This window comes from Molothrus aeneus, chromosome Z (assembly GCF_037042795.1).
Source record: "Molothrus aeneus isolate 106 chromosome Z, BPBGC_Maene_1.0, whole genome shotgun sequence".
NCBI classification, from domain to species: domain Eukaryota; kingdom Metazoa; phylum Chordata; class Aves; order Passeriformes; family Icteridae; genus Molothrus; species Molothrus aeneus.
The window spans coordinates 50597520-50617984 of record NC_089680.1 but is presented as its reverse complement, the minus strand read 5'-3'; the positions used below and the strand labels follow the sequence as shown (position 1 = coordinate 50617984).

Sequence of the window (20465 nt, the reverse complement as noted above, 5' to 3'; positions counted from 1 at the left end):
GGAAATATTCAGAAAGTGCAGATATTTCAATGGGCCAAAATGTAACAGCTGGCAGAATTCAAAAGCTGCCTGATTTTTTATGTAGGACAACAGTGCCAAGCAAACCCCAATCTGGGCAATCAAGTTGGAAAGGCAATCAAGAGGAAAAGAAATTAGGCTCTACAGAGCAGACTGAAGGCCTGTAAGTGTGGAATTTGACTGGCAGTTCTAAGTAGCTCTGGAAAAATTTGGGTTTGAATAGAGATCCTTCATTCTGCATTATGGGTTATTCTTGATGCTTGAGGAAACTCAAGATTTGAAGTAACACTCCTAAGGCTCACTTTCTGACCATGTTTCTCCAGGTGTATAAAGAGAACAGAGGCAAAACCTCAGTCCTTTCTCTGTTAAAAGTAAGTATAAAGGGGGTGTTTCTTGCCTCCTGGAAAGCAAATCCTTGCTTGTAAAAATGGACTCAGAAAAGCTCAGTAATGCAGAGTACTCATGAGCTCAGTAGGGGAAAGGAGATGGGAGGAGGATATGGCTTTGCCAACAGCAAGAAAGGGTAACTCCTTTGAAGGCACTGTAGTTTATGCTAGACAAGAGGCCTTTATCCTCCCTTCTTTTAAACACAGGCACAGGTTGTACAGAGAAGGTGCAGAGTCCTTTAGTCGAGGCATTCAGAAGTCATCTGCAGACATTTCTGAATGACAGGCTTGAGGGGACCCTGCTGGGGCAAGGGAGGTAAGACTAGATGACATCCAGTGGGGCCTTCCAACCCGACTCATTCTGCAATTGTGTGAGACGCTGTCAGAATCTCAGAAGAGTGCTGAGGCACTCTTCCAGCCCCAAGAGGGATACAGTGTGAGCTGGGGAAGCTGCTGGAGAGCCTAAAAGCACAGCTTTCCTTTTGTAGAGGCCATGAGGCTCATTGGCCTGTGTATTGCAGCAAGACTAGGTAAAAACCTTCCCGTGCCTGAGGATGGCTTGCTCTGAGTGTAACTTTTATGACCAGAGGTGAGGGACAGCACACTTTTCCTTATGGCCTCTGGTCATGCTGGTGCTGAAGCAAGCAGTACACTTACAGACTAGTTCCGTCCTGTCTTTCCTTCTGGTTCACAGGCTGGTTTTGATTTTGAAAATGATGGTGCATTTTCTTCCCTTCTGGAAAGTCATTATCTAGTGAAGGAGAAACATCACTTCCTAAAACTTATCCCCTTCCTACTAAGATTTGCACTGAATGTTGTTGCCTGCAGCTCAAAAGCTGTGGGTAAAAGAAGTTTTGTTAATCAGGGACTAATTTTATCTCCATTTAAGTCTACAACCAGCACCTGCAATCAAAATCCCAGGTGCATATCTCCACTGGCTTAATTGGGCTACTCAAATCTATGCTGTTTATACAATAGGCTGAAACTTTTGTAGTAACAAACTCAGTGTGGGAGTCATTATCAGGAAAAAGTTGCATTGAGTTCCATAACAACTGATGAAGGATATTAAACAGGCAATTTTTGAGATTTTTTTAATGGTTTAGCTTTAAGAAACTCAAGTAATGCAGCTGATGTGGCATTACATTTGGCTGACCTCAAAGAAGTTTTGGTAATTGACTATTTTAACTTACATCTTAGGGGCTTAATTTGATGAAGTTTATATCCTGGATGATCCATGAAGATTCAACCATCAGTATCTAAACTGAGGTTGGATGAAAACATATTGCATCCTTTTATTTGGCTTTCTTTGCATTTGATCATGTTCTATATCTACTAGGATTCATTTTTGTTTTGTGATTAATTTTTTCTTCCTTGTTCCATGCACTGGTGATTTTATTAGCATATAAATTTATAATGGGAGATAAAATGCAGAATTTTTGAAGCATTTCACACTGAATTTTAACATTCTGCATAGCTTTCCATTCAGTCCCATAGCTGGCATAGAAACCCTGGCTCACACAGGCCACCATATCCCCATATCTCTGTCTGGCAATGCATACATAATGTACACTGAAATATTTCCACAGGAGTCCTATTTTGGGCTAAGTTTTAGAAGAAAAGAATTGCACAGAGGAAGGGTGAAACGTTAAAAATACTTTCATGCCATTATGAAGTATACACCTGGAGAATCTGAAAGACCAGAAACTTCATATTGAATTAAAATTGCTACCTAATATAAACTTCCAGTATTTTAATTGGCCACTCTACATATTTTCCTTGCTCCTCAAATCATATGTTAGGTCCATGGGTGGGAAAATCAGTTTATTTCTGTCAAAGTCAAGGAATTTTTACCACCTAAGTATTTAATTGCATGTATATTTTACATCTAAAAAGCAGTAATTTTGTTAACAGTGAGTTTCACACTATTTATATAGCTAACTGCAGATGTAATTTTACTCCTATTAATGTTAAGTGTTTGTGACAAATTACAAAGCAATGCTTGTAATGATGGTCTCTCTTAAAGCAACACCAGTCATCTGGAAACTAACCCATATTAGAAATTGCTTTTAAATCACCTTTCTTAAACACAAGATAACATTAAGAAATGTTTCTAGTAACTGCTTAAACTGTGGCTTGCTCATATCCGAGCTACAATATACTTATATTTTATTTAAAGGGCTTAGAACCATCTTATTAATGAGTGCTGTCAGTTTGAAGCCTATGTTTATCTTGAAAGATGGAGAGGATGAGCACAAGCTCTTTTGTCCCTGTCAGGCACTGGGACAGGCCTGCACTATTCTTTGATTGGGAGGCAGGAACTTCCCAGATTCACTTCTTCGCATGGCACAGATAAGCACTTCAAAGCTTCCCTACTGCAGGAACAGCAAAGGATGTACTTAAACCTTCTGTTTCTTTGTAGGTGAAATAACTAAACAGCAAGTTTCTTACCTACTTTCTTCTGTAAATAGGAAGGGAAGAAAAGTGTACGTGCAAGGTTGCAGTAAACAGCATGTTGTAGCCACTTGTACTCACTGGGCTGTAAACCAGGCTGGAGCAACCAACACTAAATTGAAGCTAGGATGTTCAGGCACAGCCTAGATTGCTATAAAATAATAACAATGTAATTACTTCTTTCTAAAAGTTAGGAGGTTCTTTCCAAGAAGACCTTACATAAGCTATCACCATCCTGTGACTCAGATATTTCAAATCAAGGGCAAGTAAAGCAAGACAGAACAGATGCTTAAAATACAGAATAATCTTCAGTGTGTGTCCCAAGATAAGAGTGGGGAATCTTGAAGTTATGTTTCTGCAACAAGAATGCCAAGTTAAAAAAAGAGGTGAGCAAACTTCTTTAAAAGTAATTTTTTAGAATGGAAATATTGCTGATCTGCTGTCTTTTCTGCTTCTTTAATTTAGTCCAAACTAGATCATCCAGGGCTAAAAAGAACTTGGTTTTCCAGATGAACTATCTTATGAGCTGACAACTAATAAACTGTGGCTTTCTTTATTGCTGAAACCTATCATAGAAACCTTTGGTTTATACCAAGACAGTTCTTGGTGTGCTTGTCTAAGCCCACAGTCTTCTGTAGTATCCTGACATTAGGAAACATCAATCTTTCAGAGTTAACAATGTTGTGTTTTGCCTTGTAGAAGTTACAAGTACAAAGAAACAACTTCCTCCTCACTTCCTCCTGTGAGAACACAGCGTTTTCCTATTTTCAGTTCCACCCCTTCATTCCACTTAATAATGTCTTTTCCATGAACAGCAATTTTCATGTCCTCTGACCTCTCAGTAACTGGTGCAGCTAACTTTGCCAGTTTGCAGCCCTCCCTTCCACCCAGCCTTGGACCCTACTGGGGGCTGCTTGTTCAAAGCCAATGTAATGAGAGAATGGGTTGAAGGAGAGAACTAGCTTTTGGAAAAAGACAAAGGATCAGGTCTTATCTGAGAGTGCATGTCATGTGAACTGCATATTGGGCATAACTGGCAGGCCTTTAGTATTGGAAGCTGCAAGGGAAGAGGCCATGAACTCCTCTGTGCCAGTTACAGTAGCTGTCAGCCATTTTGAAAGGGATGAAAACAACCCACGGCAAGCCAAAACCTCAGCTAGGTAAAAGCAGCACATGGTATTTCTGCTTAAACAGAAAATGCTTTTAAATATGCTTAAACATATTTTAAAAAAAGAGCAGCCCCTAGGACAGGAGACACTGGAGAAAATGTCATATTTGTGAGATGGACAAAGTGGAGGAGACACATGGAAGGAAGAGACACAGACTTGGACAGAGCTGCACCATGCCAAAGAAGGGACACCCTGTGGGGAACTGTGGCACACTGTGAAACAGTGGAATAGTAAGGCAAGAAGCAGTGGAGGAAAATTAGTAAGAAGCAAGCAACAGCAAAAAGAACCATTACACACTGACCCCAACTGTCCAGCTTGCCCACTGCCTCACAGAAAGAATTGGGGCAAAGGGACTGATTTTAACACCTATTGAAAGCAAGGGACGTCGAGACCAGAAAGTCGAGACCAGAAAGGCATAGGAGAGGTGCTTATCTTGAGCTTGGGAAGGAAGGAGAAAGGTCTTTCCCTAAGTGCTTATTTATGTCTGCCTTTTTCCTCTCTGTATCTGAATCAGTAGTTGAAATTTTGTGTTAGCCATCAATGAATTAAATTAAGCAGCAAGTCCCACATAAGACTGCTTTATCTGCAAAAGCCTATCATACCTTCCACAGGAGACAGAAGCCAGAATATTTGCTGTGCATGAAAGAGTTGGGAGGTACAAATGTCTTCAAGAAATCTATAGGAGTCACATGTGCTCATCTGCCCTGAGATCTCAAACTACTCAAACGTAAGAATAGTTATTCTTAGAAACTATTTGCAATGTGGCTATTGACTTTGAACAGCCTACTCATTGGATCTAACAGTGGCCCTTCCCCTGTCATCCTTCTTGTACCATTTGCCACTGCTTGTCCCCCACTGACCTCACATCACTGCCATGCCACAAGGGGAAGTAAAACTGGGGAAATTATATCCAATGGTGCACAAGGATTTTCCACCATCCTACAGGTATTTTAACAGAACAAAATAAATCAAATGCTCTGTTCACTTCTCATGAAGTGAATTTTATAAACAGCTTTATAAAGTTCACTTCTCATAAACAGCTGTATATTAGCTATCTTATTGGAAAATGTTGTTCAAATGTTTTAACTGTTGGCACCAACTCCCAGAATTTTGGGAATTCACACTTTCCTTAGAGGAACCTAGGTTTAAATAGACACCAGTAGCAGAGCAATTGTCAGCTCTTCAGTATTGACAGACCTATTTCCACTGAAGTTAAATCACTAATTCTTAAAAAAATTCCATCCAATATAACCTCTCTTTTAATCTCCTTTTTATGTGGGATGAGGCATAACGCTTTGTTGATTGTAAACGAAATATGCTCTTTCTCCCTGTGTTCTGACTAACCATGCAGAAATTCTTTGTTTTAGAATTTAAAATTACAATCCAGCAATGTTTGGAAATGTGTAAAATGCAAAGCTCTAGCATATGGTGAAAAACACACAGCTGCATTTATACACTAAATAAAGTCCTTGTTTTTATTTCAGTTTTATCACCAGATGAAGGTACAAACAGAATGAATCTCTTGAAGTCAGTGACATTATGTAGCAGTTACACTGGGGAAACCATGGTCAGAATCAGGAAATTTTTTTATTTTGTCCTGCCCTTAGCCTAATTGTGAGATGTTGACACACAGGTGCTGAGGAAGGAGCTAGGGTCACAGTGAAAATGAATGTGTCATTTTTATTCAGTGTAGAAGGGTCTGCATTATTAATTTGAATATTCACTGCTATCTATGATACTCCAGTGCATTATGTCAGATTACAATCTGCCTGAGCTCTCTGGAATTTGCTTTCAGGTATTTGTATTTCTGTGCCACTTGAAAAAAACACCATGCTGGTAGTCTGAGCATGGAAATAAAAGCCAGGAAACCTGAAGATATGGTTCCCTCAGTAACCATGTGTCATCCAGATTGCTCACAATAAGGCAAAGCATTAACAGCTTGAACGAAAACATCAACCACTTCACTGCAGAAAAGAAATGGCAGTGCATTATGTCTGTAGAGGGAATCATAATTTAGAGTTGCCTGCCTTTTGTGCATTACTTGTTTTCATTCACAGAGCATTTTATGCCTTGAAAATGCACTGCTATACTTTCACAAATTGCACTGCATGATTCTATCAGGGCTCCTGATATGTAACAAGCAAAAAATTTGGAAGGGCTTGCATGATGGGTGATTTCTATGGGAGGACTTCATGTTGGAGGACACCTTCAGCAACCAGACAATATTGCTAAGACCAGGACATTATTCTGGTAAACAAAACACACTATCACTATTCACGGATTTTGTATTTGGAGCAGCTCAGCTTGCTCACTGTGAACTGTTAAAAATAATTTGAGACCTGTTTTTATAAAGTTTGTGAAGAGTTGTAAATTTCTCCATAAACTGACACAACTGGATTCATCCACATTTGTGCCTATCTATCCAAGTGTTACCTTTCACAGTTTCTTGCCTTTTTATTGCCGTAAGTCACGAGGAGTACAGGGCGTCTGGTCCTGTTGAAGCTGTTTATCATTGATTGATTCCTTTCAGGCCAACACTCTTGGTACACTGAGTACCTCCACAGCTGTACAGCTGAGGACGGATCTGTGCCCAGTTTGTACTGGCTCAGGAGATGCGGGAAGCGGTGCAGGCCTGGAGACGTGGGAGGCTGGAGCACACTCACTTCACAGGTAACTCCGTGCCGGGGTTTCTGCTCTTTCTTCCCACAGACCCCGGGAAGAGACGCCCGGGGGGCCGGCGCGGGAGGCAAGGCGAGGGGCTGGGATGCTTCTCAACGCACCTGGGTGAGCGAGTTTCACAAAAAGCAGCGAGTGCGGGTAGCTCACGGAGCGCCGTCCCGCTGCACGGCGCCGGGGCGGACATACCCATGCTCGCAGTTTGTTTTTGGCTGCACTGTCCACGCCCACATGCAAATCGCCGCGCACTCCCCACCCTCCCAACAGCAGCCGCTGCCGAAGAAAAAGAAAAAAAAAGGGGGGAGGTGGGGAGGACAGGAGAGAAGAAAAAGAAGAAAGGAAAGAGCAAACAGAAAAGAGAAAAGGCGACGCGAGAAGACCCCGGAGGGAGGGGAGAAGCAATGTGCTGGGCGGCCCCGGCCGTGGAAGGGGCGGGCTAGCCCGCCGGGGGCAGCTCCGCGCCGCCCTATAAAAGGCCCTGCGGGGCGGGGGCGCCTGGTAGCGGCAGCGGGGCCGGCGTCGGGGCCGGGAGTGGAGCCGGAGGGGATCGCGGCGCGGAGCAGGCGGTGGCTCCCCTCGGGACCGACGGCGGCTGCCGGCCGGGGAGGTAGGCGGGGGCGGGGGGACGCGTCCCGGGCAGCTGTCGGGGAGGCTTCCCACTTGTACCCGCTCCGCCTGGAACGGGCGGCACAAAGCTAGAGAGAAAACGCAAATGAGTGGGGGTGAGGGGTGTGTGTGCTTTGTTATTGTCTTGAGGGGTTGTCTGTTTATTTTCTTACTGCTTTGGAATCTCTGTCTTCCGACGTGGTGCCACTCAATGTGCCGAGCCTGTCGGCAGCGAGGCTCGGAGGATGGTTTACGGCGTAGCGGTGCATCGGAGAGGGGCTGATAGTGTTTGTGTGTGTGTGAGGGGCGTGGTTGTATGTGCTTATGTTTTAAAAAACAGTTATTTTATTTTAGCTTATCCTGAGCGAGGCGACTCTGACTTGGCAGCGCTCACGGAGGGTGGCTCACCTTACCGCTGCCTCTCCTGGCCCCGGTGGGTGCTAGAAGATAACGGGAGGGTTTTCATTCCCTTTACTCCTACGTGAATCCTGTAAAGTCGGGGGGGGTGGGATAAGGGGAGGGCCTTGAGATGGAGGGGAGTGTAAAAATAAAAAATCGATGTGGCTGCCTTTGTGATGGGCAGGAGGCTCAGTTGTATGCAACAAATCGTGCTACTGCCTGCCAGACTGTTGTGAAGTCTGGAGTGCTACACTGCAACATATCATCAGGCTGTTGTTACAAAAGACGAGCTGCACAGCAGCCCAGATGCTTAAAACATGTCTGGAAAGATACTCGGATTCTAAATTAAAAGTCCTTATTAAACCCTACTTTTTCCTAGTTTTAACCAGACGTGTCCCCTTTCCCCCAGGCTGTTGGCCTGGGAGATTTTAAAGGCTGTACAAAAACATACTAATAGGATCAAAGTTGATTTCAAGTGTGTTGGAATAGACCTCAGAGAAGCCAGAGGGATGTAAACGTATTCTAGATTAAAGCCTAAAATGAGTTGAACGTTTTTGAAAATTACTGCAATGGATTAATGCATTAAAATTTATTTTCACCTTTGAAAAAGAGTTGGTCCTTGTATTGCAGAGAAGAGCTATATCTTGGGGGTGTTCCATTAACAACAGATGGTCAAGCCTGCTGTCGAAGGGCTATTGTAATGGAGCAGTCTTGCTCAGATTTGAAAGGGGGTCATGGTAGTAAACATTCAGTGCAAATGTTTTTTGTGCTTGGTGCTTGTGGCACAGCTTGACTCCCTTACAAGTGAGAATGGCAACATATGCTTACAACTTTCCTGTCACTCAAATCAGTGCGCGATTCCGTGATGACACAGTAGGATATTAAGCTAAATGGGTAGTAACTGGGACTCTGCAGTGTTTTACTGATGCAACAGATAAAAATTATGTTGGTGAGTCTTCATTGTGCACATTTGAATTTTAATTTATGTAAGAGTGAGTAGGGTGACACAGTCTATATATCTGGTATGGGCAGGAGCTTGATGCCTTTACTCATGATATACCAAGCACATTGTTTCTCATAATCATAGTTTAGTAGGGCTGATTATGGTAAAAATTAGAAGTCAACCCTTAACAAAAAGATGGGGCTATAAGTTCGGCAGCACCGAACACTAGTGTTGCATAGTAGAATTTAAGTTGAACCTGTTGGGAATATTTAGCATTAAATAATAAAATATCATGTTTTTTTAGCTCATTGTAGGTATTCTGAAGGGGTTACTAGCTGGTCTCTGGGCTACAAGAAATCACAATTTGCTATAATTTGTCATTAGAATGTAATAATCCAGCAGCTAGCCCAAAACTATTTACAGTAACTTTCCCCCAGTAAACTGTTGCTGAAGGACTTGTTGCCATATGATAGATGACATAAACACTTTGGGTGCAGCTATATGTAAGATTTTAGTGTTCCTAGGAGTCATGATAATCTTTTGGATATTAGTTCCAAATTTCCTCTGGATAGAGCCGCATAGCAGTGCAAGCAAGTATGTTGAAAGTTTCGTAATGGCATAGAGGCTGAGGCACATTTATAAATCAGTGTGCCATAGGCAGCTGCTAGCAAACATTTTTTGTAATGCTAAATTTTTTTCAAACTCAGACATCACTCAGTGATGGTGTGGTGGTATTGGTGTGAAGAGAGAGAGAGACTTACTCACAGAGACTTACTTGATATGGTACCAGATTTGGTATATATCATTCAGAAATAAGCCTTAGTGACTTAAACAAAGTAACAGGGGATGTTCTATGCAGATTCTGTGTTGAAGCATTCTCACCTGTTAATCAAGTGTAATACACACATTTCAGGAAGGAATTCTTCCCTTGCCTACATTTCTGCAAGGCTTTTCTCTCACCATTGAGTTAATCTGGCAGAGTTAGACTCACAAAGACAGAGCAGGAGGAGGATTGGTACTGAACTCATCCATCTGTAGCCAAATGCGATCAGCTCTGCTAGTGTTTGTTATGTGCATTGCACCATGCAGGCACAGTATTTCTTAGGGTGTGGTTTCTCCAGAATTTTAATCAGAGTAATTGAAGGTTGCTAGTGAGCTAGTAATGGACCTGCTTCATTTCCCCTGGTCTACCTATTCTTTTCTCTCTCTGTCTGTTTCATCCTTTGCGCAGGCACTGGAGTTCACCAGCCCAGAGTGAGTAACTGGAAAAAAACTCTCCTCTTTTTGCATGATGGTTTTTTGTTTGTTTGTTTGTTTTTTCACCCCAGCATCCTGTGTTCAGAGTCTTCTCATGGCTTTGTGAGCACTGGTGCCAGCACAAAGATGATGACAGAAGGGAGCAGAGGGGGACCCAAACTACCACTTTGTTTGAGTAACCTTGAAGCAGGCACCCTCAGTGTTTATGTAGGTCTTCTAGGCTGGGCAACACACCAAATCCTGAAATAAGTCCAGAGGCCATGGCTGACCAAACATCATGCTTCTCTTTTGCTGGTTATTCTTGATGACTCCTGTGAGAGGAGCTAGAGTCAGGGTTTACTATGTTTAGTAAAAGACATTTTTATGTGTAAGATCCATTTTCCTTGATTATCTGAGACTGCTAGGTACTCTGCCTGCTTTCTTCAGGTCTGGCATAGAAGAAATTCACTCTCTCTAAGAGTATTTCATATTTATGCCAGCTAAGGGTTTGAATTCTGAGTGCTAGAAACTTTTTTAGTGTAGTTGATGAACATGCACATCTGCAGTTGCTGATATTAAGAGTATAGATAAAAAATACCATGGTAAGATTCTGCTTCTAGTGTTTAAAATATGATGACCACAGAAAAACCCAAAAGTTAAAATGTCTCATTCTGTAACTGCATGTCTTGCTTGTGTTGATTACACAAAAGTAATACCGATAATTCAGAAGAAATACTATGACTAAAACTACTGAATGGAGTACCAAAAGTACCCTATTCCCTTTCTTTAAAATACTTGGCAGCAAAGCTAGTCCTGTCTTTTTTGCATTTTTGACTGGGAGAAAAAGTATTTTTGCTTGCTTCAATGACCAAGAGGGAGACAGAGTAGGATGGAAAACTGTTGATGCAGCTTTTCTGACTCAACAGTCTAACACTGTAGGAAAAATGGGAGCATTCAGATCTTTATTTGTGGGTTATTAGCAAAAAAGCTTGATCATAGGTAATAAAAATGCATGTCCGTTTGAATGCCATTAAGTATCCACATACAAGCTGACCTTTTTCCTCTGCTATTTTTCTGGAGGAGTGTTGCTTAGCAGAGCTCTGTCTAATGCAATGGGATTGGTTTGCGTGGTGCTGACTTTGTTAGAGAACAATTGGAGTTGGAGAAAAAGGAGAGCAAAGAGCCTTTCTAAGATTGTTCTGGCTTGGGCTAGATAGCAAGGCTGTTCTCTGTGAAAGAACAAAGTTTGAGCCTTTTACCACACAGTTCAGAGATCATTCTGGGGATCTGGTTTCCTTTTTAGCAAATAGCAGGCAGGGTTGTGTGGAGGTGGCCAAAACCTGTTAGCACTCTACTCACTTGACTCTGAAACAACTTGCAGTTTACTGGTCTGTTTCCAAATGTGTGGTTGTTCTTGGGAGCAAGCAAGCCATGCAGCTAATTCATTAGCATAGTACTTGTTAAATTGATAAAGCTCAAAATTATGCCACCTAGAAGGTCTTGGAGCAGCAGTTTTGGTGATGTAGGTGACAAGAGCAAGGTTAAGGACCAGGAAAACTTGGATCCCAGCACCTCTGCCCTTCTTGTGATGACTTGACTGTTTCCTCTTATCTACTTTCACTTATGTTCTAGTAATAGCATTACAAAGTTTATACTCTTTATGGTAGAAGTCATAGCGTTTTTTCTCATATTCAGCAGGTAACACATCTTTTTTAGAAGATGTCAGGCTCTGTTGCTAGTGCCAGCAACAGCTGGCAGCAAGTGCCAGCAAGCTGGGTTTAAGGCCAATGTTTTTAGAGATATGCCTGTTTTTACAATTGAATTTTTGGGCCTAAAAAAGAAATGAGCAAGTGCTAGTACAGGAGCCAAAGTTCAAAATCTACTCTTCCTCTGAATGTGATGTTCTTATTTAATAAACTTAATTGAATGGATCCTGCATTTGTATTTTTATTCTGCCAATGGGAAAAATGCTTTTTATTAAATTTATTTGTTTTAAGGTAATTTAGATATTTTAATGATTCTTTACCCTATTAAATCAGAGTAGCAATTCTTACTGCTTTGCTTCCCATCTCTCTCAAATCTATATTTAAATATTCATGCTAAAGTAAGCAATAAGAGGTTTTCTACTGTGTTTGGAGAGATCTGGACTCAGTCTTTTCTTTTAGCAAACTAATACAATCACCTGTCTGCCATCAGTTTTCATATTTCTTCACAGATTTTATTTTTCCCAGATAACTTTTGTTATTCTTCTGATTGTCAGCCATGTCTCCCAGAGCTGCATTCCACATTCTTGTGACCTACTCTTAATATTTGTCTCTACATCTATCCTCCCAATTACGTTCATATATATAAAACCAGATATAATTGCAAAATGTCTGTTGCAGTGTGCTTTGGCTCCAGTGGAACTTGCTCAACACTATTAAGGATATTCTAAACTTAATGTAAAAAATGTATGTTTTGAATCCTATATCCATAAAAAACTTGCAAAATTTATTTTTACTCACCTCCCTCTCTTGTAAGCTTATTGTTTTTTTCATTTTATTCTACTTCTGCACTTGCCTGCTGTTTGGAGTCATTTGGTTGAAATTTAGTTGACAACAGCTCTTCAGCTATGTTTAGTCCCTTGAAGCTTTAGGAGCAAACTAATGGAGCTCCATCTGGAAAATATTTCTGAATTGTGAGGTGGAGCTTAGGACTTGCACAGATTCTGCCGTCCTTCCTTCCTGGATATGTCTGGCATGATGTTGAATTAGGTGTATATTAGCCTGCTTTGCATGGCTTTTACTGCCATGCTCCCCCTAAGGATTGAAGCTTCAGTGGCAGGGGAAGCAGCTGGAGCTTAAGAGTAGAAAGTGTGAGTAACAACTACTTGCTCTGTCGATCAGCCAAAAAGGGGAGGATTTTCACATGCTTTCTGGCAGTGCTCTGAGCTTACTGCCCTGTGCCGCACCTGACTCAGCAGGTATGTGGGGTGCCTTATCATGTGTGCCAGCTATTTTCATATTCTTCTATGAATAACTTTAGAGATAAGTGATTATTGAAGTCTATATGCGTTGCCAAGGTTGATCATAAATTCATTGCTCTTCATAGAGTCTTCTGACACTCACTGATTTCAAAAGTACTTAGGCATCTCTTTATCACTTTAGTGGATTACCATCTCCCATATCAGCACAGCTGGATGGTAGCTATGTGGGAGCTGAGGCCTTATTGTAGGCTTTACAGACTCCAGCTCTGCTCAAGCTCACAATGGCTGCTAAATACTGACTTTGCCGGTTTATTGCTTTCTTTCATCAGTGTCATTTCCTTTCATTGTGCTAGAGGCTTTTTCTTGGCTGATGTTTTTCTGCATATTTCAGGGATATTTTTGTTTTGTTTGCTGTTACTTATAGCTGTGCCACAGATATCATTGCAATTGTGTAAATATCAAGTTTAACTGACATCTTATTCTTTTTGCCTCTGAATCTCAAAGGCACCGCTGTGATGTTCTCTACACTATAAGCCATGTTGTGTTCTGTTCTGTTACTGAAAACATGCACTGGTTTATGGCATGATGTTCCCAAATGGAAAAGATGGAGAGGAAAATAACACTACAGTTTCTTTTGATGTTACAGGGTAGGCATACGCTCAAACTGCAGTTTAATCTTGTGCTGAACACCGTTGGTGTCCTTGTCTTGTCCCAAGATAGACAGCAAGATGTAGGAGAAGTCGCTCCTTTCCGAAAAAGTCCTTATGAATGTGATGATAAAGGCCACAAGGCTTCATAACTTTGCTTAGCAGAAGATAGAAATATGCCAGATGCTTCAGTGGCACTGCAGTAGTGCCACATCATGGAGTGCCAGTCAGTGGTGTACTTTTTAAAACCAGGTATCTGTCTGATTAATGTGATTCAGTGACCAGAATGTTCTGCAGGAGGGGTGGTGGTTGAAAGCGTTTCCAAACATTGAGCATGTGGATTTCATTTGGGAAAAGCTGCTTTCTTGGGGAGGTTGTGTCTTCCTTCTCCCCTTTGTGATTGCTGCCAAGTGGAAAGGTACTTTTTGCAGTGTGAAATTCTTTACCCCTTTTTCCTAGTTGCAATTATATCGTCCTTCAACAGGATATGTCAAAAGCTGGAAAATTGACTGGGGATGTGTAGCACAGCTTTTTGCAAACTGTGTGCTGATGATACTATACTCACTCAGAAATCAAAGCTTAATGACATGAATTGAGCTCAAATGTTGCAATTATTATTTTAGCAGGATGTTCTATTATTTCTACATTCCACTAGAAAAGAGCCATTCTATGAGAGCCAAAAAAAAAACCCCATCTGCTAATATGGACTATGGAGTTTTGGACATTGGCCGTGATAAAGCAAATCACATTTTGTGTTTGTTTTTGCCAAAGAATGGACTAGGTTCTTGCCTTTTTTTTCATCCACGGGCAAAGTAGGGGACACTCAGTGTAATGTTGGAAGTTGAAATGCTTCACGTATTTCACAACCTTCTAGTGGAAGCTGGTTTTTTTTGGGTTTTTTTTTTTGTAAAATAGATGACTGCATTTCATCTTGCGTATTATACTTGACCCTTAAGCAATCCTCTTGCCTAAGTGCATACCACAGTCCTTTGCATGTGCATTCCTTAGGGTAAGTCCAGCTATGGTGCATGCAAACTTGACATCTTCCATTGCATTGGAGTTGTGCTTGTTTTCATCAATGAGCCCTCTATAAGCATGCTAGAAGTAATGAGAACCAGTTGTTGTGGTCATTCTGGTAGGCAGATATTGCTGACTTGTGACAGGTTTTTCAAAATTACTTGGGATGTTGTGTCACAAGGGAAGGTTGTAAAGCAGCAGTCATTTTTGAAAACGTGCATGTGCGTAAATGGTTTAAGGAGGCACTAAGGGCTCTGAAAAATGTAGTCCAGTCTTTATTATGGAGCAGTTTGTAAGCTAGTATTTTCCTCTGTGATGAAGTGTCCCATTTGATTTTTTTTTTCTGATTGGTAAGGATAGGCCCACACCAGTGTCTCAGAAATATATCCTAGGAGTTTGGCTTTGACAGGAGAGGCAAGTTAAGATACTCTGAACAATTTAAGACCATGAATATCAGTGCTCATTGTATTAATTTTGGGCCAGGTCTTTCAAGATTATCATCTGCTCATCTGTTCGTAGTGGAGCATTCAGAACTCAGCACATAATATACTGACTTATGAAATACCTATTTGCTCAGTTCTCATGCCAGGGCTATATAACTTTAGAAGCCCCTTGCCATTTTGCCTAAAGAGTTGGGAAGTTAGATTTCTGCTCCTGACATGACATTGTGTTGACCTCAAGTCATTTCAGAGCAGGATCCAGGCTGGCTTCTCTGTGTAGTACTTTGTGCAGCAAGTAGAACCTAATACTGGGCTTCTGTCACTAGTTGTTTTCATAGCAGCAGTTCAAGCAGGTTCTGAACAAGTATTTTATTGTTGGCCTATGCTGAAATAAGTCCTTTTCCATTGATGGTCATCAATATTCTGTGAGGTTGGAGCCTCCTTAAGTAACAATGTGAAATTATTTATTTGGTGTTTTGTGGTGGTATGCATGCTGCCATAAGGGCTCTGTGTCTTCAAACCAGAGGTGGCAGGTTGCTAGAGGTAATCCATGAGCCTGCTTCATCAGCTTTCTGATATTTTGTCATTAGCCTTTAAAAGTTGGTTTTACCAAATTTTACATGCTCCTCAAGGAGGGAAAACAAATTCAGCTGGATGGCCATGTTGAAAGTCATTTACCAGTTGCCTTCAGTATTAGTAAGCACTGGAGGACAAGACTGTTTACTACCTAACTCAAGTCAGTGTGGGAAGTAAACCAGTAGCGGATCTTGCCAAGAACCACCACTAAAATACTGTTGTTCGTCACCCTAATCAAATTCTTTTCTGCTGACCCAGAAGCTCTCCAATCACATTGCTAGGAACAAGGAGTTGGTGTAAGCTCTGTGACATGACCTGGGTGATTTTGAAGAGGAAAGCACTCCTCACTGAAGAGCTCTTTAGATGGAATAGAAAACTTTGTGTCCCTTATGCATTTGGCAAAAGGGAAAGAAATGCCCTCTGTGGAGAGATTATGAAAGACCAGCTTTTAGTGTCTGTGTGCCTCCAGTGATAACGATCCTGTGTCCCAGGCAAGAGCCCATAGGTCCAAAGCTCACACCTCCACTGCTGATCCTGCACTGGTTGTGTCTGCTACAGACTCCAACGGTGCTTAAGCCAGGAGACGGACGTGTGGGATCTGATGGTTTCATTCTAATCTCTGCTTTTGCTTGCTTGTGGCCTTAGGTGAGTTGACTGAACTCTGTGCTGCTAATGCTTTTTATGGCACCTTTTGCAACCTATTTCAGGCTCTTTGGGTTAAAAGATTACTTTAAAAGATTGGCACTGTTATTTGTATTAAATTGTCATTGTTCAGGTGGCAGTTTCACCTCTTTCCTAGAGCTCCAGTAGATGTCATAAGTTTTTTGACTGCTTGGAAGCTTTAGTGATGGGGATGCCAGCTTTGTTTCTTTGTGTTTTGCAAGCTTAGTGTGACTTTAGGTCAGAGAATGGACGTTACTTTTGATTCTTTATTCACTGTTTCCACTGTCTGCTGGGGATTTTATGTCCAATTAGGTCTCTAGCAGCAGGACAAAAATGGCTTGCACTTCTCCACAGCTGCTCTTTATCTAACCTAATCTTAACATAATTGGGATCAATACTGTTTTTCTCCTTCTAGTTACAGCTACTGTGCTGGAAGAAGGGAAATCCTGCTATTCGGCAGAGAAGTGGCCAAGGCGCTACACCTTGATTTGGGAGACTTGAGGATTTTGTTCTGGACTCTAGACTTAACTCTACTATACGAGTGCCCATCCAGGCCACTAGTCCTCTGGTGGTTTGTCTTGTGTAGATCAGTGTAGTGGTTTTGGTTCACCAATTTAAGATTTCCTGGCCAATGCACCAGTTAACGTTGTGTGTTCGGTGCTGGCCAAATGTTAGTGCCCTCATTAGAATATACTTAATCATTTCTTGCTGTGAGATAGGATTAGGAGGAAGGCAAAACAGGCTCAAAACTTTAAAAGGGTATAAAGAAAACTTTATTAACAGTAACTAAAAGAAAGAATAATAAGAATCAGAATAAAACCTTTAGAACACTTCTCCCCCCCCTCCACACACCCTCTTTTCTTTGTCACTGAGAATGTAAAGAGAGAGAACTTGGGACTTCTAAGTCAGTTCTGTTCTAGAACAGAAAACTCTAGAGTCTTTCTTCAGTTCACTTAGGGAGAGGATTTCTCTTGCCATAACATGGAAACTTTTCTACAAAACCAGTTCTCTTGTAGCTTTTAATTTCCATGAATAGCAGCTGCCCAGGAATCTGCAATCATGAAATCCCTCCCATCTTTCACAGCCTTTCCACAGCTGCATTTATGGGCCAACTTATGGGGTACTATTTTAAAGATGAGCTGTTCAAGAGCAAAGGTTCTCTTTATCTATCTCTGAGATCATCATCATCTCTGGGAACAGAGGTCTTCTTTTTCCTTGGGGGCAGAGGGTCTTCATCACTCTTCTCTCTCTGTTCAAACTTCTCATGGGATCACAGCTACTTTAACATCTGCTTGCTTTAGCCTAGATGCCTGTGCTCATATCTTCAAACATTTCATCTCCCCATACTTTTCAGTGAGTTGTAGGGAAAAAGACTCTGATGTATCAATTATATTCTTCTCCATAGCCTTACAGAGGATTTCAGCCTGAACTTAAGGCATCTCCTCATTCTCCTTCCATCTGGGACTTGACTCTTTCTTCATTGATCTTGGTGTCTTCATGTTGTTCCTCTGCATGTCTTGACTCTGTCCTTTTCTCTCACTCGAGGGAGGATTGAAGGTCTAAGTCTCATTTATGCGTTGAAAGAGTGAGTATCTCGCTCAGGGCCTGCTGATGGTCACACAATCCTTGCGGGGCCGTGGATGAAGCAGTCGTGGTGATGGATTTTCAGGCCGCACTGGGGCTGTGTCAGCCGCATGGCTGGTGTCTGGCCCCTGCTGCGCTCAGTTCCAGCCGCAGGGCCGCCTCTGGCCTCAGGCGCAGGATGCCCACACTGCGGGGACAGGATGTTAACAGCGTGGCATGGCCCTGCCCTGGCCGGCCCCACGGCCTCCCCTCCCCCGCCGGCCAGCGGGCTGCGAGGGGGCAAGATCTCCCTCCAGAAGGCGGAAGAGAGCTTTTCCCGGGCTTTGTTCGTCTTCAGTGTGTGTGTTCGCAGAGGCGTGTTCAGCTTTCTAGTGGTTTAACAAAGTGTCAGTAGTCAAAACTAGCTACTGATTGGTTTTGTCGGGCACAGAGGAAAGAGTTAGCAGCTTCTCTGAGAAAATCGCTCCCGTGACTGGCTTCTTCCCTCCTCCCCAAATATCAATTAATGCAAAACCAGCACAATCAGAATGTCAGTTCATGAGTGAGGCCCTTCTGACCTGCCTTCATATCCACGGTCCTGAGAGGGATCTGCTCTCCACTGAGGGCATACGGATCACTGGGGGACTCTAGATCTGGTATTTGCAGAATTCATATGGCTCATGATATTGTTTCCTTCACAGAATGCGGCTCGACACTACCTAAAACATATTAAATGTCAAGAGATTTATCAGCGTTCAAAAAGAGGATTGTATTTCTGCAGAAATCCAATGTTTGTTTTAGTCGCTTCTTTTCTTCCAAAATGAGTCTCATTTGACTTGAGACTTGTATAGACAAGATCTACTGGAGTTAAGCAGATGTAGAAATTTTTTGTCTGGGGCAGGAAGCAGAAGTGCTAGATCGTGTCTGCTTGTGAGAAAGTGCTGGCTCCTGTAGCTCACAAGGGCATCATGTGTAGCTGTTAGATTTGTACTCTCCATGGCCACTTGATCTGTGGAAAGTTGCCAGTGGTGGTAGCTTCTGCGATAAGGAAAATGTGACTTAAAGGATGAGGGCTGCTAGCTAATTTCATGAAGTCCACTGAACCTTCCATCAACTGGTGAAAGATTTTTAGACCTGCTGACAAGGACTTAGTTTAAATAGTGTATATTGTCTATAGTGTCTTGCCAGACCCCTGAAATGTTCCAGTCTTGTAAGGTTTTGTAAGTTCACTTTGTTCCCTCTTGAAATAGTGATTTAATTTTTTTTTTCTCTAGGGGAAAGGTTTTTTTGCCTTCCCAAAGAAAGCAAACAGCTGCATTGTTTGCAGAAAGCCGCTTTTGAAGGCTATTTTATGTTTACTTAGTAGAGACACCAGGCAAGGGGGTGGAGAACTGATTTTCTGCCACTTGAGCATTTTACTTTCTAAATCTACAGCTGTAAAGGGGTTAGGTTTGGAGACTGTTGGTATACCAGCTAATGGACTTTTCAACAGCCATTCTACTTTGAAATAGTGGCTAGCACCCTTTCTAGAAAGAAAGGGCTGGCCAAAGGATGTATTTCATTGTCATCATTTTCAGAGGTTGCCCTGTAGCCTAACTTTCTCTTGAGTAATTTTCTGAATTGCAGAAAATGAGATGAAATTGCAGCTGTGTAGGTCTGGAGGCTGTTGAGGGTTTCTGCAGCAGGGCGAAATGTCATGTGGAGGGAGTCTTCTGCAAAGGCAGACCATGGAACAAGTGCATGTAATCTGTGCTTTTAATTGTGTGGGTGGGTATTGAGCTATGGTACTTCATTCACAGGAAAACTAATGCTGTGGGGATGGATTCCTGCAGCTTTTCATACTCTAGACAGAAAGCAGTATTTCTGCTTCAGGGAGTTCTGGGTGAGTGTCAGGAGTGATCACTGATAGCTGCTGTTGGCTCAAAATTTTACACACATAAGACATAAAAGCAATCATTGGAAACCAACAGAGTTTTGGCACTGCAGCACTAAATGGCAAGTTGTATTTCCCAGATGTGTTCAACTTATCAGACTGGTCTGATGTGGAGATAAAGTCGGACTTCACTTTTAACCAAGTTGGAAGTATTGGGTTGATGAGTTCTCTGCATCTCTGGCTTACACAGTTCTTGCCTATTGTGAGCTGGAAGAACATCTGAAAGGATGCTCAGCCATTTTCCTATGGTATTAGTTTGCTGAGTGCTTTCTGATGGATTAGTTATTCAAGTGAACCTTTTGTCAGCAGTATGCCAAGTATGTCAGCCTCTGGATGAAAATCAGAGGTGACTACTAACAAACCTGTTCCTTGGTGTGTAACAGATACTGACTGGGGCATACAGTGTCATTGCAGCTGTCACCTGGCATGGCTGGAAGAACTGGATATGCTTCAGGCTCAGGTGTTGTGCTCTTGGTTATTAATCCACTGTTAGGCTCCATGCCCTACTTTAATGCAGGGATTTAGCTGGTATGCCTACATCTGGACAGTCCTTAAAAGTCGGTATTTTTATGTCATTTAAAACTTTTGTCCAGGCAGAACAGGCCAGATCATTTGCTTTGTTCTGCTTAACTCCAGAGAGCTGAAGTTCAAGCAGGTTGCACAGCTGAGTCTTCCTGGCTGTGCATGCTTCTGGCTGGTCAGCTGAGATGAGTTAAATGATGAAATAGGTGGCCTTAGCTCATTACAGTTTGCTAATGTGAAGGTGAATGTTACAGC

The 20465-nt window shown here is 42.1% G+C and overlaps 1 protein-coding gene across 1 annotated transcript in view; it reads left to right on the top strand.

Annotated features, from left to right (window-relative positions):
* The first annotated feature begins 7211 nt into the window (after positions 1–7211).
* ABCA1 (ATP binding cassette subfamily A member 1) overlaps positions 7212–20465 on the top strand; it is a 92123-nt gene continuing 78869 nt past the window's right edge. The window contains exon 1 of the mRNA XM_066568776.1: positions 7212–7307. The gene's annotated coding sequence lies outside the window, so the exon portion shown is untranslated. The remainder of the gene's footprint in view (positions 7308–20465) is intronic.